Genomic DNA, 15,210 nt, shown 5'->3' with positions numbered 1-15,210 from the left:
CAAGGGTAATAAAATATTCACATTGGACTAAATTACGGTGTCTCTAGATATTTAGTATGGTTCATTTTGATTTGGAGTAATTAGAAAGAGGCTTCTTTTATTGTTTCTTTTACAATTAAATCAAAATATGAAAACCTGCATGTATGGTGTGAATTTATAAGTACAGATATTTCTAAAATCTGGTAAATAAATTTTAATTCCTGATGCATGTAGGATAAATGTAACAACTGAAATGTTTATAGGCATATAAGATTTCTGTGTTTTGCTCAGGCGGAAAGTTCCAGAGGAAATAATCTTGTTTCTGTTCCCAGCATCTTTAAGTAAGTGGCATCTGTCTAAAACTACCTTTAAGTACATCTGTGAGTGGTAAAGACGCTACCATCTATGCAATCTGAAGAGTGTATGTTACACAACAAAATATTATCTATCTTAATTTGTCTTGCAGATTATACAATAATGATTTGTTTATAAGCATCAGATCTTTTTGTTTTTATTTCTAGCAGAGTGCAGCTGCTTGAAATGTTATCTATTTTTTTCTTTTTTTCTTTTTTCCTTTTTTCCTTTTTTTTTTTTTTTTTTTTTTTTAAGACGTACAGAGACTCACACTCTCTCTCAGGCTGTAGTGCAATGGCGCGATTTCGGCTCACTACAACCTCCACTTCCCGGGTTCAAGCAGTTCTCCTGTCTCAGCCTCCCCAATAGCTGGATTACAGGCACCTACCACCATGGCCAGCTAATTTTTGTGTGTATGTATGTATATATTTATTTATTTTTGAGACAGAGTTTTGCTCTTGTTGGCCAGACTGGAGTGCAATGGGGCAATCTCAGCTCATTGCAACCTCCACCTCCTGGGTTCAAGCTATTCTCCTGTCTCAGCCTCCCCAGTAGCTGGATTACAGGCACCCACCACCATGCCCAGCTAATTTCTGTTGTTTATTTATTTTTGAGACAGAGTTTCGCTCTTGTTGCCCAGACTGGAGGGCAATGGCACAATCTCGGCTCACCGCAACCTCCGCCTCACAGGTTTTAGCGATTCTCCTGCCTCCTGAGTGGCTGGGGTTACGGGCATGTGCCACCACGTCAGGCCAATTTTTGTAGTTTTAGTAGAGATGGGGATTGCCATGTTGGCCAAGTTAGTCTCAAACTCCTGACCTCAGGTGATCTGCCTACCTCGGCCTCCCAAATTGCTGGGATTATTGGCGTGAGCCACAGCGCCTGGCCAAATGTACCTACTTTTAATATTGCCCCATAAATCGCAGCCTATCACAGTAGAGAGAGAATGACCGCCTCAAAGTTTTAGGTATAGACTAGCTTTTTCATGCTACAAATTTATAGATGTTAATCTTTTCTGGCTCAGGGGCCCCTATGAAAATGCAATATACATATACACACAACATTGTGTATACAATTTTAAGATGATTACATTTCTTTACCCAGGTTTATATTTTTTTACCACACTTGCCTGGATAAGTGCCCCAAAGACAGCTTTGGTGTCTAAAAACCGGGAATGGATTTGCTAATCTCTATTCTTCTCTGAGAGTTTGCTTTTTCTTTTTAAGTGTAGTATAATCGGATGTTTGCCCTCGCCCAAGTCTCACATTGAAATGTAATCCCTAATTTTGGAGGTGCGGCCTGGTGGTAGGTAATTGGATCCTGGGATTGGGTTTCTCTTGAATGGTGATATGGTTAGGATTTGTGTCCCCACTAAAATCTCATCTTGAATTATAAACCCCATAATACTTATGTGTGAAGGGAGAGACCAGGTGGAGGTAATTGAATCATGGGGCTGGTTTCCCCCAGGCTTTGCTCGTGGTGTGAGTTCTCATGAGATCTAATGGTTTTATAAGGGGCTCTTCCCCCTTCACTCTCCTTCCTGCTTCCTGGGGAAGAGGGCGCCTTGCTTCCCCTTCACCTTCCCCCATGACTGGAAGTTTTCCTAGTCCTCCCCAGCTAGGCTGGACTGTGAGTCAATTAAACCTCCTTCTTTTATAAATTACTCAGTCTTGGGCATTTATAGCAGTATGAAAATGAATTAAGGATAGCTTAAAATGTTTTTTTCTTGCTGATTTGACTTCCTTATAGATTTTGGATATTAGTCCTTTGTCATATGCAGAGTTTGCAAATAGTTTCTCCCATTCTACAGGTTGTCTATTTACTCTGCTGATAATTTCTTTTACTGTGCAGATGCTTTTTAGTTTAAGTAGGTCCCATCTATTTATTTTCGTTTTTATTGCATTTGCTTTTGGGTTGTTGGTCATAAACTCTTTGCATAAACTAACTTCTAGAAAAAGTTTTACTGATGTTATCTTCTAGCATTTTTATAGTCAGGTTTTAGATTTAAGTATTTGATCCATCTTGAGTTGATTTTTGTATGAGAGATGAAGATTCAGCTTCATTCTTCTATATGTGACTTGCCAATTATCCCAGCACCATTTATTGAATAGAGTGTTCTTTCCTCACTTTATGTTTTTGTTTGCTTTGTTGAAGATTGATTAGCTGTAAGGATTTGGCTTTATTTCTTGATCCTCTATTCTGTTTTCTTGACCTTTATGCCTGTTTTTATACCAGTATCATGCTGTTTTGCTAAACATAGCCACATAGTGTAGTTTGAATTGATGTAATGTGATGTCTTCAGATTTGTTCTTTTTGCTTATATCCAAGGAAACAAAGGGACATGAGTATTCAGAAATCTATGAGGTAGGCAGATGGCACTGGGAAGAAATTCTTAATAGGCAGGGTCCTATCTGTTAGTCCAATGTAATGTTGCATATCTTTTGATAAGTATGTGTGGAGGAAGAATGGAAAGGAAAATATGTGGGGATTAAGCTTCAAGAAAAGGAAGAATTTTATCATTTGATCCCTAAATAACCATTCTGAAGAAAGACAAACAAAACGAATGATAATGATATGCTGTGAATCCAAAGAAACAATTTAAATTTTAATCTTTGGCCCTGATACCAAAGTTTAGGTCCCAGAAATTCAATATACTTTCCTCTGTTGGTCAAAGTTAAGTGTTCCTCAAACTTAGGCATTTGGAGGCTGGAGTTCATGAGTTGAAACACAGGAACATAAAGATAATTAAAATATTCTGAATTCTGCATCTAGGCCAATACTAGACTTTTCTAAGATGCTTTTAATTAAATTCCAAGTCCTTTATTTTCATTAAAAATTTGAAACCCATTGATAATTTTAAAATATGCTAATTCATTTTTATTACTTATGTCATTATCTACATTTTAAGATATCTAATAATTATATGACATTTTGCATCTTAAAAATTACATTTAAATATACATTTTAAATTGTTTTATACTTTGCTGGAGACATGAAATCTTAACAATAACAATAAATTAACCCATTTATGTCAGAGGTTGCAAATTTTTTGTGTGTTAAAAATCAGACCTTGGTGATGACCTTGAGCAGTAGGATATAAATAACTCCCACAAGCTTAGTGTTCCAATAATGGAACACTAGGCATAAGTAGGTGCAAAATAAAGTTATAAACAAAATAGTTATATTTCTTGGTTTATTTATCACCAGTTACAGTTTACTATTCATTTCTTATATTCTAGTACAGTTGAAAAAATATGTAGGGGAAAGGGATGATTAACTCTAACCCTGATAACTCAGAATTTGTACAAAATTTGAAGTATAGTTAATGTATGTGATATCTAAATATAACAGTGTTATCAAATATTGTGGGGAGTGGGGTGGGGTTAAAATAGTTTACAAAAGTTCAATTTTCTGGGTTTCAGTTTTCTCATCTGTGGAAGAAGGAATTTTGACTAGCTTCAATTGTTCTTAACTTGGAAGAGGTCTATTACGTAGGGCATTTAGACAAAAAGGGCATATTTTGTTTGTTCTTGTTTTCTCTGTGACTCTGGTACACTATTGACAGTTAACAAGATAACTAGGGCAACTAACTATTTGTAAGATTCAAGATGGTTTCTCCCAATGAATGATTTCATATTTGCTGTCAATTTCTTTGAGCTGTGTAACACCTCAGTTTCATAAAGCATAAAACAGATAATATAATAAAGGCCTAGCTAAAATGCCAAGAACACTATATCAAGAAACACAGAACTTGAGTGTTTTTGACGTCCTTTACAGTTGCATTATTCATGGGTATGGAAATACAGTGCTTTATAGCTATTTAATTTTTAAAATATGATTGTTTTGCTTTTATCTATATTCTCTAATAGCATCTGCTCAGCAAAGTTTCTATCATCATACATTATCTATACTTTAAAAATATTTTGTATATTTTCCAGTGTTTTGCAATCAGTGACTAATAGATATATGAGTTTTTTGAGTTATTGAATAAAAACTGACTAGTGTTCTAATTCTTTACCCTATGTGCTCTTTAGAGTAAAATAATATTTTAGTCTAAAAACTCATTTTCCCCTGTTCTATAACCTTTCTCAAAACTAGATTATATTATTTTTTAAAACACTTACGTTAGTTCAAATTTTCTGTTGCTTTTGGCTGCACTAGCTATTTTTCTTCTTCCTTTCATTTTTATCATTTCTGAGATTAATAAAAAATATTATTCTAACATATCAATCTTCATGATAGTGAATACTGAATTTAAGGTTAAAAGTGATTTAGAACTTGAATCTTTATCTCACTAGCTTCCAACTTTACGAAAAAAATATTTTTTGAGCCGAAATTTTCTTCTTTTCTTCTCAGGCTAAAGGTTAATATTTTGAAAAGTTTAGACAAAATCAATTTAGTAACTATTTTTTTCTCTGTACTTAGATGAGAGTGAAAGTTAATTTTCCCACACAGACAAAAATCCCCCCAGCATTTATTTGCACTCACATTGCTCAAGAGCAACTAATGTATGAACGTGAAACTTGGTAGTACTGGAGCCCTCGTTGTGGAAGAAAAAAAAATAGATAAATATGTAAATTTTTTTCAAGTTTTTTGAAAGTTATAATGATTTAAATGTGAAAGTTTATGGAATGTATTATGGATTTTTGTTCAATTTCTTCAGTGGTAAGCACTGCATTAATAGATGAATATAAAATCTAAATTAAAAATTCTCAATTCTAATTTTCATCTTTGCTGTCAATATCTTGTAGCTTTGCATTCTCAGTCTCTATTTCACAAGACAGGGGAGAAAATAGTAGTAATCAGTTGGTATCCTGCACTGTTGTGAAATGTGATAATTTTCTGATATGTATGTAAACTTTACTGAGCTTCAGTTAAAAGTTGTGTGTCAAATGCATTAAGGAAATCAACTGGAATTGCAGAAGGAGATTACTTTCAATTCACATGCCTTATTCCATGCACTCTGCATGGTTCCCTAGGAATAAAACCTTCAATTCACACTGTTATCTCATGTATTTGCTTACAATGCTGAGTCTGATCTATTTTGAGTCCTCCTTGGCATAATTTACTTGCAAATAACTAGTATTAGAAAAAGGACCGGTAAAGGGAAGGAGTTTGAGTTTGCTACTGAAATGTTTTATCTTTCCTTAGCAGCAAAATATAAAGTCAAGCCCTTCAAAAATACCTACCTGGTTGCCCAGTGCTAGAAGTTAGCCTTTATGTGACTCTATAGCATCTTCTGAGCTTACCTATTTTCCAATTCAACTATTAATATAGTTAATTCAGTATCAATGATATAGTAAACATAAAGTTGTGGGTAAATTGCTCTCTACCATCTTATTTATCCAAGAGTCATTTACATTTCATAAATTTGAGAGTAGTTCCTCTGTGTTGGCTCTTAACACACATCAAGGTTCGCAATCAAATGGCTGCACAATGACACCAGTGAAATGCCATCTCTACTACTTGTTCTTTGATAGCAGCAAAATTCACTACATTGAGTTCTAGAATAGCCTCCTGAATTGCATTTAATACACTTTCAACATTATTTTCACTGACCCATATATTTGGCAACCAAAACCAATTACAAGCCTTATTAAAACTTGATACAATAGAAAAGTTATTTTACTGGCACCTTATTTTGTGCCCGTGCTACTTTAGATTTACATTTATTCACTATGGGCCATATGATGCCCTATCATGGGGAAAAATGAAAGAGGAACAAAATTCACTGAAATCTACTTGAGAAAAACAAGAGTGCAATTTGCCACCCAGCATGCCCTCCGATATGCACAAACAAGAACTTGTCATAACCATCTGTAGCTCTGTTTACAAGAAGAGGCACACAGGCCAGAAACCAGAGGAAATCTGTCTGAATTAATAAATGTGTGTAAGAGGAGTTTGCAAGAAATACATCTTTAGCAGCTACGGGCAAGTCTGTTTTTGAGTGCAAAACTTCAGATCAACAAAAAGTTCACTGTCGGCCCAAGTTTGTTTTCATTTTTGATTTTTCAGAAACATGCCGCAGCATCAGAAAAGATGTTTTGGTAGCAGAAGAGGTTATTAAATGAGGGCACATTTTATTCACAAATATGTTATGTTTTTTGACAATTTGGTATGTTAATGCTTTAATAATGATAATATAATGACAACATTAATTAGACATTTACTGTGTTAAAGAAATGGTGTTGATTCCCATATTTACATTTTAATGCTCAAAGTATACATGCAGTATACTTCCATTTTATAGATAAAGGTACGAGGTACTTACCTCAAAATTACATAGATGGTACACAGAAGCAAAACTGCAGCTTGAATCTAGGCAAACTGTTTATTATATCATACCTCCTGCTAGTTTAGCAATAAATCACAGGAGAATGAAAACTCTGTGTTAAGGGTTCATTAAGAAGTAACTGTACCCTGTTACTCAGCTGTTTATTGAGTGATAGGCAGTGGGTATTTGTAGCTTATGGAATATTGATTATGCTGGGGCATGACATGTGTCTCTTGAAAGAAAATGATCTTAAGACATAGATGCCAAATCTAGTACTGTTTGTATACAAAATGCATTGGTATTTTACTTAATTTTCTAGAATACTAAATTTCAAAATCTCTATGATGATCTGCAATAACCTATATAACCTTCCTGTATCCCTGACTTTATTTCTCACTCTTTTACATTTTCCTCATTCCTTTACAGTTGTACCCTCTGGAGTCGCCCTCTCTTTAGGAAGTCAGATGCCCTGGCTGTTTGTCTAACTGGAATTCTCTTGCTGCACATATTTGCATGACTCTCTTTCAACTACTTTTAGATTTTGCTCAAATGTCATCTCCTCTTTGAGGCCTACTCTGGCCACCCTATAGAAAAATACAATTATCTCCCATAATACTTATTGACTTGCTATGTTTCATTTTATTTGTTAGCATCCATCACAACCTAATAAAATGTATATTTTTTATATATTCACTTTTTTACTGTCCATCTCACTGGCATGTAATCTCTATGAGGGTAAATAATTTGTCTGTGTCCCTACTATATAATAGTGCCTGACACAAAACATACATGTTGAATGAAGGCATGAATATGTATAAGCATGGCATTCAATCTGTCATCCTAATTCACACAATAGTCTTTGAGAAGGCTCTTCCTACTCTTTTATTCCCGCTCTCTTCTGGCTAGAAAGTGTCTCTCACTTATATATCTGGTGCTAGATATTCCAGCTACTGTCCACATGTCTGGAGCTCTCCCTTCTGTGTTACAGATCCCCTCTGATCTTGTGGGGAGCAGCAAGTGGCACGTGGTTCTTATCAAATCCAGCTGTTAATTAACCCTTCCCCTCTACCAAAAGTCTACTCTATCACCTAGGATATTTTCATCCCAGAAAATTATTTATGTCAGACTCCCCTTTTTCTAGCTATCTTCAGTCTTTCTATACCATACTCTAATAAAACTACATCCTAAAATGACCTCTTTCTGAAACACTTGCATATATACAGAGCCTCACTTTTGGGACATTATAGGTGTTATCAACAATAAACAGGTCCTTTTCTAAGGTTCGTTGCTTTCTGGTTAGTTCTTTGTGCCATAATCTGAGCTAATTTTCTCATTGAATTCTTTCTCATTTAGTCATGTTGTCAAAGCTTCCAAAGCATAAATGCATCTTTTATATATATGTGTGTATATATAAATAGTACAATTATATATATAATACAACTGTGCTTTTTATATTTATATTTATATTATATATAGTACAATTGTATAATATATAGTACAATTATATATATATAGTACAATTGTGCTTTGATCAATTGACCACAAAATTCATGCTCTACATATATCTTCATCCCCAAACTTGTACCTGAACATGTCATAGAGCAAGTACTAGCTTTATTTTAAATCTGAACTAAAAATCTTATAGATTTTGGTGTAATTTTTCAAGAGGAAAACATCACTAGTAAAACATTTTTCTGGTGTCTGAGATTCGTATTTTTGTGGCTTCCAGTTGTGGCCATAATAGACTTTATGTTAATCTGAAGTGTTAAAAGTATCTGTGCTTGTAACAAGGATTTCTTTTAAGTGCTTTGAAACAAAATTAAATCTGAAGCACTTTCAAAAACAACATAAAAGAAAGCAGAGCATTTTGTTTATGGTTGATTGGTTTATACAAATACAAAGAAACCTTACAGGATACCCCCCAACCATATTCACCATTTTCTCACATTCTGTTAACATAAAAACTCTTTCAAAAATAGCTCATTGGAAGTTGCTTTTATATTAATTACATAGAAAATGTTCTTTTTTCTTAGTGCTGTTTTAAATATAATAATGACATGGATTAGCACATTCTAACAACTTGTAAGGCTGCCAAAATTACCTCTAAATGGAAAAAAAAGACAACTCATATTACCAATGACAGTCATTAAGGACACTTTAAGAATATTTGTGGTATGCCTCGGTTGAGAGATTATAAAAATTATCTTTACTCAGAATCCATTCTCAAACTCTGGACTACATGTTTTAAATTAAATGATACAGTTCTTTCCCAGTTGAAAGTTCTTTAATTATACAGTAGGTAAAATATTTTTTAGCAACTACATATAAGTAGCATTAATTAATACTAGTTATGAAAATTACTCACAATTTCTCTTAACCCTTGGCTGAGGCCATAAAGTCACCAACAGCTCTGCATTGGGAGTTACTGCCATGAGCTGTACCACTTTTTTCTGATGTGAATCAATCTAATGATATTTACTTTTCTTCTGGAACTCTTTAGGAAGACTTTCCTCATGGATCCTACTCTTTCAGTACAGCTGCATCTATTTTTCTTACCAATAATTTCTTCTTGCACACACCACAAGTGTTACCAATAAAGGCCTACTTATTTGTTCTCATCTAGTTTTACAGCCCTTTTGGCAAAAATTTCACAGTATATGAAGATTTTAGAAGATAAACCTTTGTTTGAATGTTGGCCTTGATAAATTATTTTGAACAAATAGCTTAATATAAACTTTTGATTTTCTCATCACCAGAAGTTTGTAATGAGCAATGAATAAAGATAATGTATAATCATGTTGCATATAGGAAGTATTTGCTATAATGCTATCACTTATATTTTAAGTTATAAATTAGTTATGATCTTACAAGTTCACACTCATTGTCACTCATAATGGTTAAGTCACAAATTATCATAAAGTATCATTTATCAGAGTGAATTATTACATTAGCTTTATAATTGAATATTGCTTGTCATTGTCTGGGATAATATTCATTGGCAATGATGTCATGGTTAGAGTAACCTCTAAAACAATACTCCTATCTGAAATCAATTTGCCACAAAAAAAGACTCTAGGGATGAGATTTTTATGCAGGTCAATTATTGGAAAATTCTCTCTGGAAGAGTACCTCTAATGGGGCCAGTTGCACTAGCAGAGAGATAAGGTAAGCTGTAATGAAGTTGCAAGACATGGATTCAACAGAAGCCTTTGCCAATCCTAAAATGAGCTCTGCAGCAAGAATGGATCTTTAGTTATGTTCTCATTGAGGCAAGGGGACGAGGCCTTTGTACCTTAATATGGACTAGTCATTAGGTTAAAGGCGCTCTCAGGGAGGAGCTGTGGCACTGGACAAGGCAAAACACTTCAGGTCAAGCCAACTCCTTGAGAGAGACTTAGCTGTGAGCTGTCAGTAGCCAACAACATCTGGTAGCTGGAGGAATGAGTGCCTGGGCTATAAACAGAGGATCTGGGTGCTGTGCCAGAGCAGGCACTACACCCACCAAACTGATACATTTCACAGATCAGTATTTTTTCTTTAATTATGAGACATTAGTTTGCAAATATTTTATTGAACCAAATAAAAATGTTAAAAGACACACATGGGGAGGTGGGGCCAAGGTGACCAACTAGAAGCAGCAGTGATCAGAGACTCCTATAGAAAAATCCAAAACAGTGTGCAAATCCTACACCAGCAACCAAGGTTTCCAGGTTCTGTCATTAGGGCTGATGAGGCAACAGGCTTGACCCATGAGGAGGAAGGAAGAGCAGTGTGGTGCAACAGCCCCCCCTGAGAGCCACACGGGGCAACAGAACCCCTATCCCCAGCCAAGGGAGGCGGTGAGTGAGCATGCTACACAGCCTGGAAAACTCAACTTTTTCCACAGAACTGTGCAACCCATAGATTGGAAGAACCCACTCAGGAGCCCATGCCACTGGGGCCTTGGGCCCAATCACGGAGTCCCGCATATTCTCAACACCCATTTGGCTAGAATCTGTCTAAGTCTGAGATTTCCCTGGGGGAGAGGCAGCCATCTCCACTGCTGCAGCTGCCTGTGGTCTAAGCCATCTGAGCTCCCTGCAGGCACTCCAACTCTAGCCAGGAGCTCAGATACAGAACTCTGATCTTCCTGGGCCTAAGTCCCTAGGGGGAGAAGTGGCTATACTCTCTGCAGACTAGCAGATTTAGTCTTTCCTCCTGCTAGCTCTGAGGAATCTGGGCAGCCCAGACAAGTGAGTTTCCCCAAGCACAGCACAAGCCCTCCACCGAGGGGCTGCCAAAGTGCCTCTTTAAATGGGACCTGCTTCCCATGCTCCCCAGCTGAGTGAGATCCCCCCAACAGGGGTTGTAAGACATCCTACACAGGAGCATTCCTACTGGCATCAGGTCTGTGCCCCTCAAGGTCAGAGACCCCAGAGTAATAAGCAGGCACTCCATCTTCCTCAAGTGACATCTCCAGATGCTGGAGTGAACTAGATAAATAGGGCCTGAAGTGAACCCCCAGCAGACAACAGCAGCCCTACAGAAGATGGACCTGAATATTGAAAGTAAAACAAATAAACAGAAAGCAACAACAACAGCATCAACAAAGAAATCCCACAAAAACCTCATCCAAGGGACAGTACCCTCAAAGATCAAAACTAGACAAACTCATGAAGATGAGAATCAAAGAAAAAAACTGAAAACCCCAAAGGCAAGAGTGCCTCTTCTCCTCCAAATGATTGCAATACCTCTCCAGCAAGGGCACAGAACTGGACAGAGAATGAGATGAATGAATTGACAGAAGTAGGCTTCAGAAGGTGGGTAATAATTTCACTGAGGTAAGGAACATATTCTAACCCAATATAAAGAAGCTAAGAACCTTGACAGAAGGTTACAGGAGCTGCTAACTAGAATAACTAGTTTAGACAGGAATATAAATGACTTGATGGAGCTGGAAATGCAGCACAAGATCTTAATAAAGCATACACAAATATCAATAGCTGAATCAATCAAGTGGAAGAAAGAACATCAGAGATGGAAGACTATCTTGCTGAAATAAGGCAAGCAGAAAAGATTAGAGAAAAAAGAATGAAAGGAATGAACAAAACCTCAGAGAACTATGGGACTATGTGAAAAGATCAGACCCATGACTGATTGGAGCACCTGAAAGATACACGGAAAATGGAACCAAGTTGGAAAACACACTTCAGGATATTACCTAGGAGAACTTCCCCAACCTAGCAAGACAGGTCAACATTCAAATTCAGGAAATACAGAGAACCCCACTAAGATACTCCATAAGAAGGCCAACCCCAAGACACATAATCATCAGATTCTTCAAGGTCAAAATGAAGGAAAAAATGTTATAGGCAGCCAGAGAGAAAGGCCAGGTCACCTAAAAAGGAAGCCCATGAGACGAATAGTAGATCTCTCAGTAGAAACCCCACTAGCCAGAAGAGAGTGGGGGCCAATATGCAACATTCTAAAGAAAAGAATTTTAAACCCAGAATTGCATATCCAGCCAAACTAAGCTGCATAAGTGAAGAAATGAAATCCTTTCCAGACAAGCAAATACCTAGGGAATTCACTACCACTAGGCCTGCCTTGCAAGAGCTCCTGAAGGAAGCACTAAATATGGAAATGGAAAACCAGTACTGGCCACTGCAGAACACATAAAAATATAAAGACCAATAACACTATGAAGAAATGGCATCAACTAACATGCAAAATAACCAGCTAGCATCATGATGAAAGGATCTATTTCACAAATAACAATATTAACCTTAAATGTAAATGGGCTAAATGCCCTGAATTAAAAGATACAGACTGACAAATTGGATAGAGTCAAGAACTATCAGTGTGCTGTATTCAAGAGACCCATCTCACATGCAAAGACACACATAGGCTCAAAATAATGGGATGAAGGAAAATTTACCAAGTAAATGGAAAGCAGAAAAAGCAGAGGTTGCAATCCTACTCTCTGAGAAAACAGACTTTAAACCAACAAAGATCAAAAAAGACAAAGAAAGGAATTACATAATGGTAAAAGGGATCAATTCAAGAAAAAGAGCTAGCTATCACAAATATATATGCACCCAATACAGGAGCACCCAAATTCGTAAAAATGTTCTTAGAGACCTACAAAGAGGCTTAGACTCCCACACAATAATAGTGGGATACCCCACTGTGAATATTAGAAAGATCGATGTGACAGAAAATTAACAAAAATATTCAGGACTTGAACTCAGCTCTGAATCAAGTAGATCTAATAAATATCTACAGAACCTTCCACCCCAAATCAACAGAATATACATTCTTTTCAGTGTTTAACCACATAAGTGGAAGTAAAACGCTCCTCAGCAAATGCAAAAGAATGAAATCACAACAAACAAACAGTCGCTCAGACCACAGTGCAATCAAATTAGAACTCAGGATTTAAAAACTCACTCAAAACCACACAAGTATGTGGAAACTGAACAACCTGCTCCTGAATGACTCTGGGTAAATAATGAAATTAACAAAGAAATCAAGAAGATGTTTGAAACCAAAGAGAACAAAGAAAAAATGTACCAGAATCTCTGGGACACAATGTTAAAAGGGATTTTTAGCAGTAAATGCCTACATCAGAAAGCTGGAAAGAACTCAAATAGACACCCTAATATCATAATTAAAGAACTAGAGAAACAAGAGCAAACAAATAAATAAACTAACAGAAGACAAGAAATAACTAAAATTAGAGTGGAATTGAAGAAGAGACACAAAAAACTGTTCAAACAATCAATGAACTCAAGAGACTTTTTTGAAGAAATTAATAATATAGATAGACCACTAGCTAGACTAATAAAGAAAACAAGAGAAAAGAATCAAATAGACATAATAAAAAATAATAAAGGAGATATCACACTGACCCCACAGAAATACAAACTACCATCAGAGAATACTATAAACACATCTATGCAAATGAATTAGAAAATCTAGAAAAAATGGATAAATTCCTGTACACATACACCCTCCCAAGACTAAACCAGGAAGAAGTTGAATCCCTGAATAGACCAGTAACAAGTTCTGAAATTGAGGAAGTAATAAATAGCCTACCAACCAGAAAAAGCCCAAGATCAGACAGATTCACAGTCAAATTCTACAAGAGGTACAAAGAGGACCTGGTACCTTTCCTTCTGAAACAATTCCAAACAATTGAAAAGGAGAGAATCTTCCATAACTCATCTTATGAGGCCAACATCATCCTGATACCAAAACCTGTCAAAGACACAAGAAAAAAAATAAAACTTCAGGCCAATATCCCTGATGAACATCAACACAAAAATCCTTAATAAAATACTGGCAAACTGAACCCAGCAGCACATCAAAAAGCTTATTCACCACGATCAGGTTGACTTCATCCCTGGAATGCAAGGCTAGTTTAACATATGCAAATCAATAAACATAATCCATTACATAAACAGAACCAATGACAAAAACCAGATGATTATCTCAATAGATGCAGAAAAGGCCTTTCCTAGATAATATTCAACATTTCCTCATGCTAAAGCTCTTAGTAAACTAGGCATTGATGGACTATATCTAAAAATAATAGGAGCTATTTATGAAAAACCTATACCCAATATCATGCTGAATAGGCAAAAGCTGGAAGCATTCCCTTTGAAAACTGGCACAAGAAAAGAATGCCCTCTCTCACCAGTCCTACTCAACATAGTATTCGGAGATCTGGCTAGGGCAATCAGGCAAGAGAAAGAAATAAAGCATATTCAAATAGGAAGAGAGGAAGTCAAATTATCTCTGTTTGCAGGTGACATAATCCTATCTTTAGAAAACCTCATCATCTCAGCCCAAAAATTCCCTAAGCTAATAAGCAACTTCAGCAAAGTCTCAGGATACAAAAATCAATGAGCAAAAATTACAGGCATTTCTATGCACCAACAATGGACAAGCAAAGAGGCTAATCATGAATGAACTCGCATCCACAATTGCTACAAAGAGAATGAAATACGTTGGAATACAGCTAACAAGGGACACAAAGGATCTCTTCAAGGAGAACTACAAACCACTGTTCAAGGAAATAAAAGAGAACACAAACAAATGGAAAAACATTCTATTCTCATGTATAAGAAGAATCAATATTGTGAAAATGGCCATACTGTGTAATTTATACAGTCAATGCTAGTCCCACCAAACTAACATTGAAATTCTTCATATAGTCAGAAAAAAACTACTATAAAATTCATATGGAAATAAAAAATAGCCCACATAGACAAGACAATTCTAAGCAAAAAGCACAAAGCTGGGGGCATCACACTACCCGACTTCAAACTATACTACAAGGATACAGTAACCAAAACAGCATGGTACTGTTAACAAAACAGACATATAGACCAATGGAACAGAATAGAGACCTCAGAAATAAGACCACACATCTATAACAATCTGATCTTCTACAAACCTGACAAAAACAAGCAATGGGGAAATGATTCCCTATTTAATAAATGGTGCTGGGAAAGTTGGCTAGTCATATGGATAAAACTGAAACTTGACCGCTTCTTTATACCTTATATAAAATAAACTCAAGATAGATTAAGAGCTTAAATGTAAAACCCCAAACCATA

This window comes from Trachypithecus francoisi, unplaced genomic scaffold, assembly GCF_009764315.1.
Source record: "Trachypithecus francoisi isolate TF-2019V2 unplaced genomic scaffold, Tfra_2.0 Lachesis_group11, whole genome shotgun sequence".
NCBI lineage: Eukaryota > Metazoa > Chordata > Mammalia > Primates > Cercopithecidae > Trachypithecus > Trachypithecus francoisi.
This window is presented reverse-complemented; position numbering follows the sequence as displayed.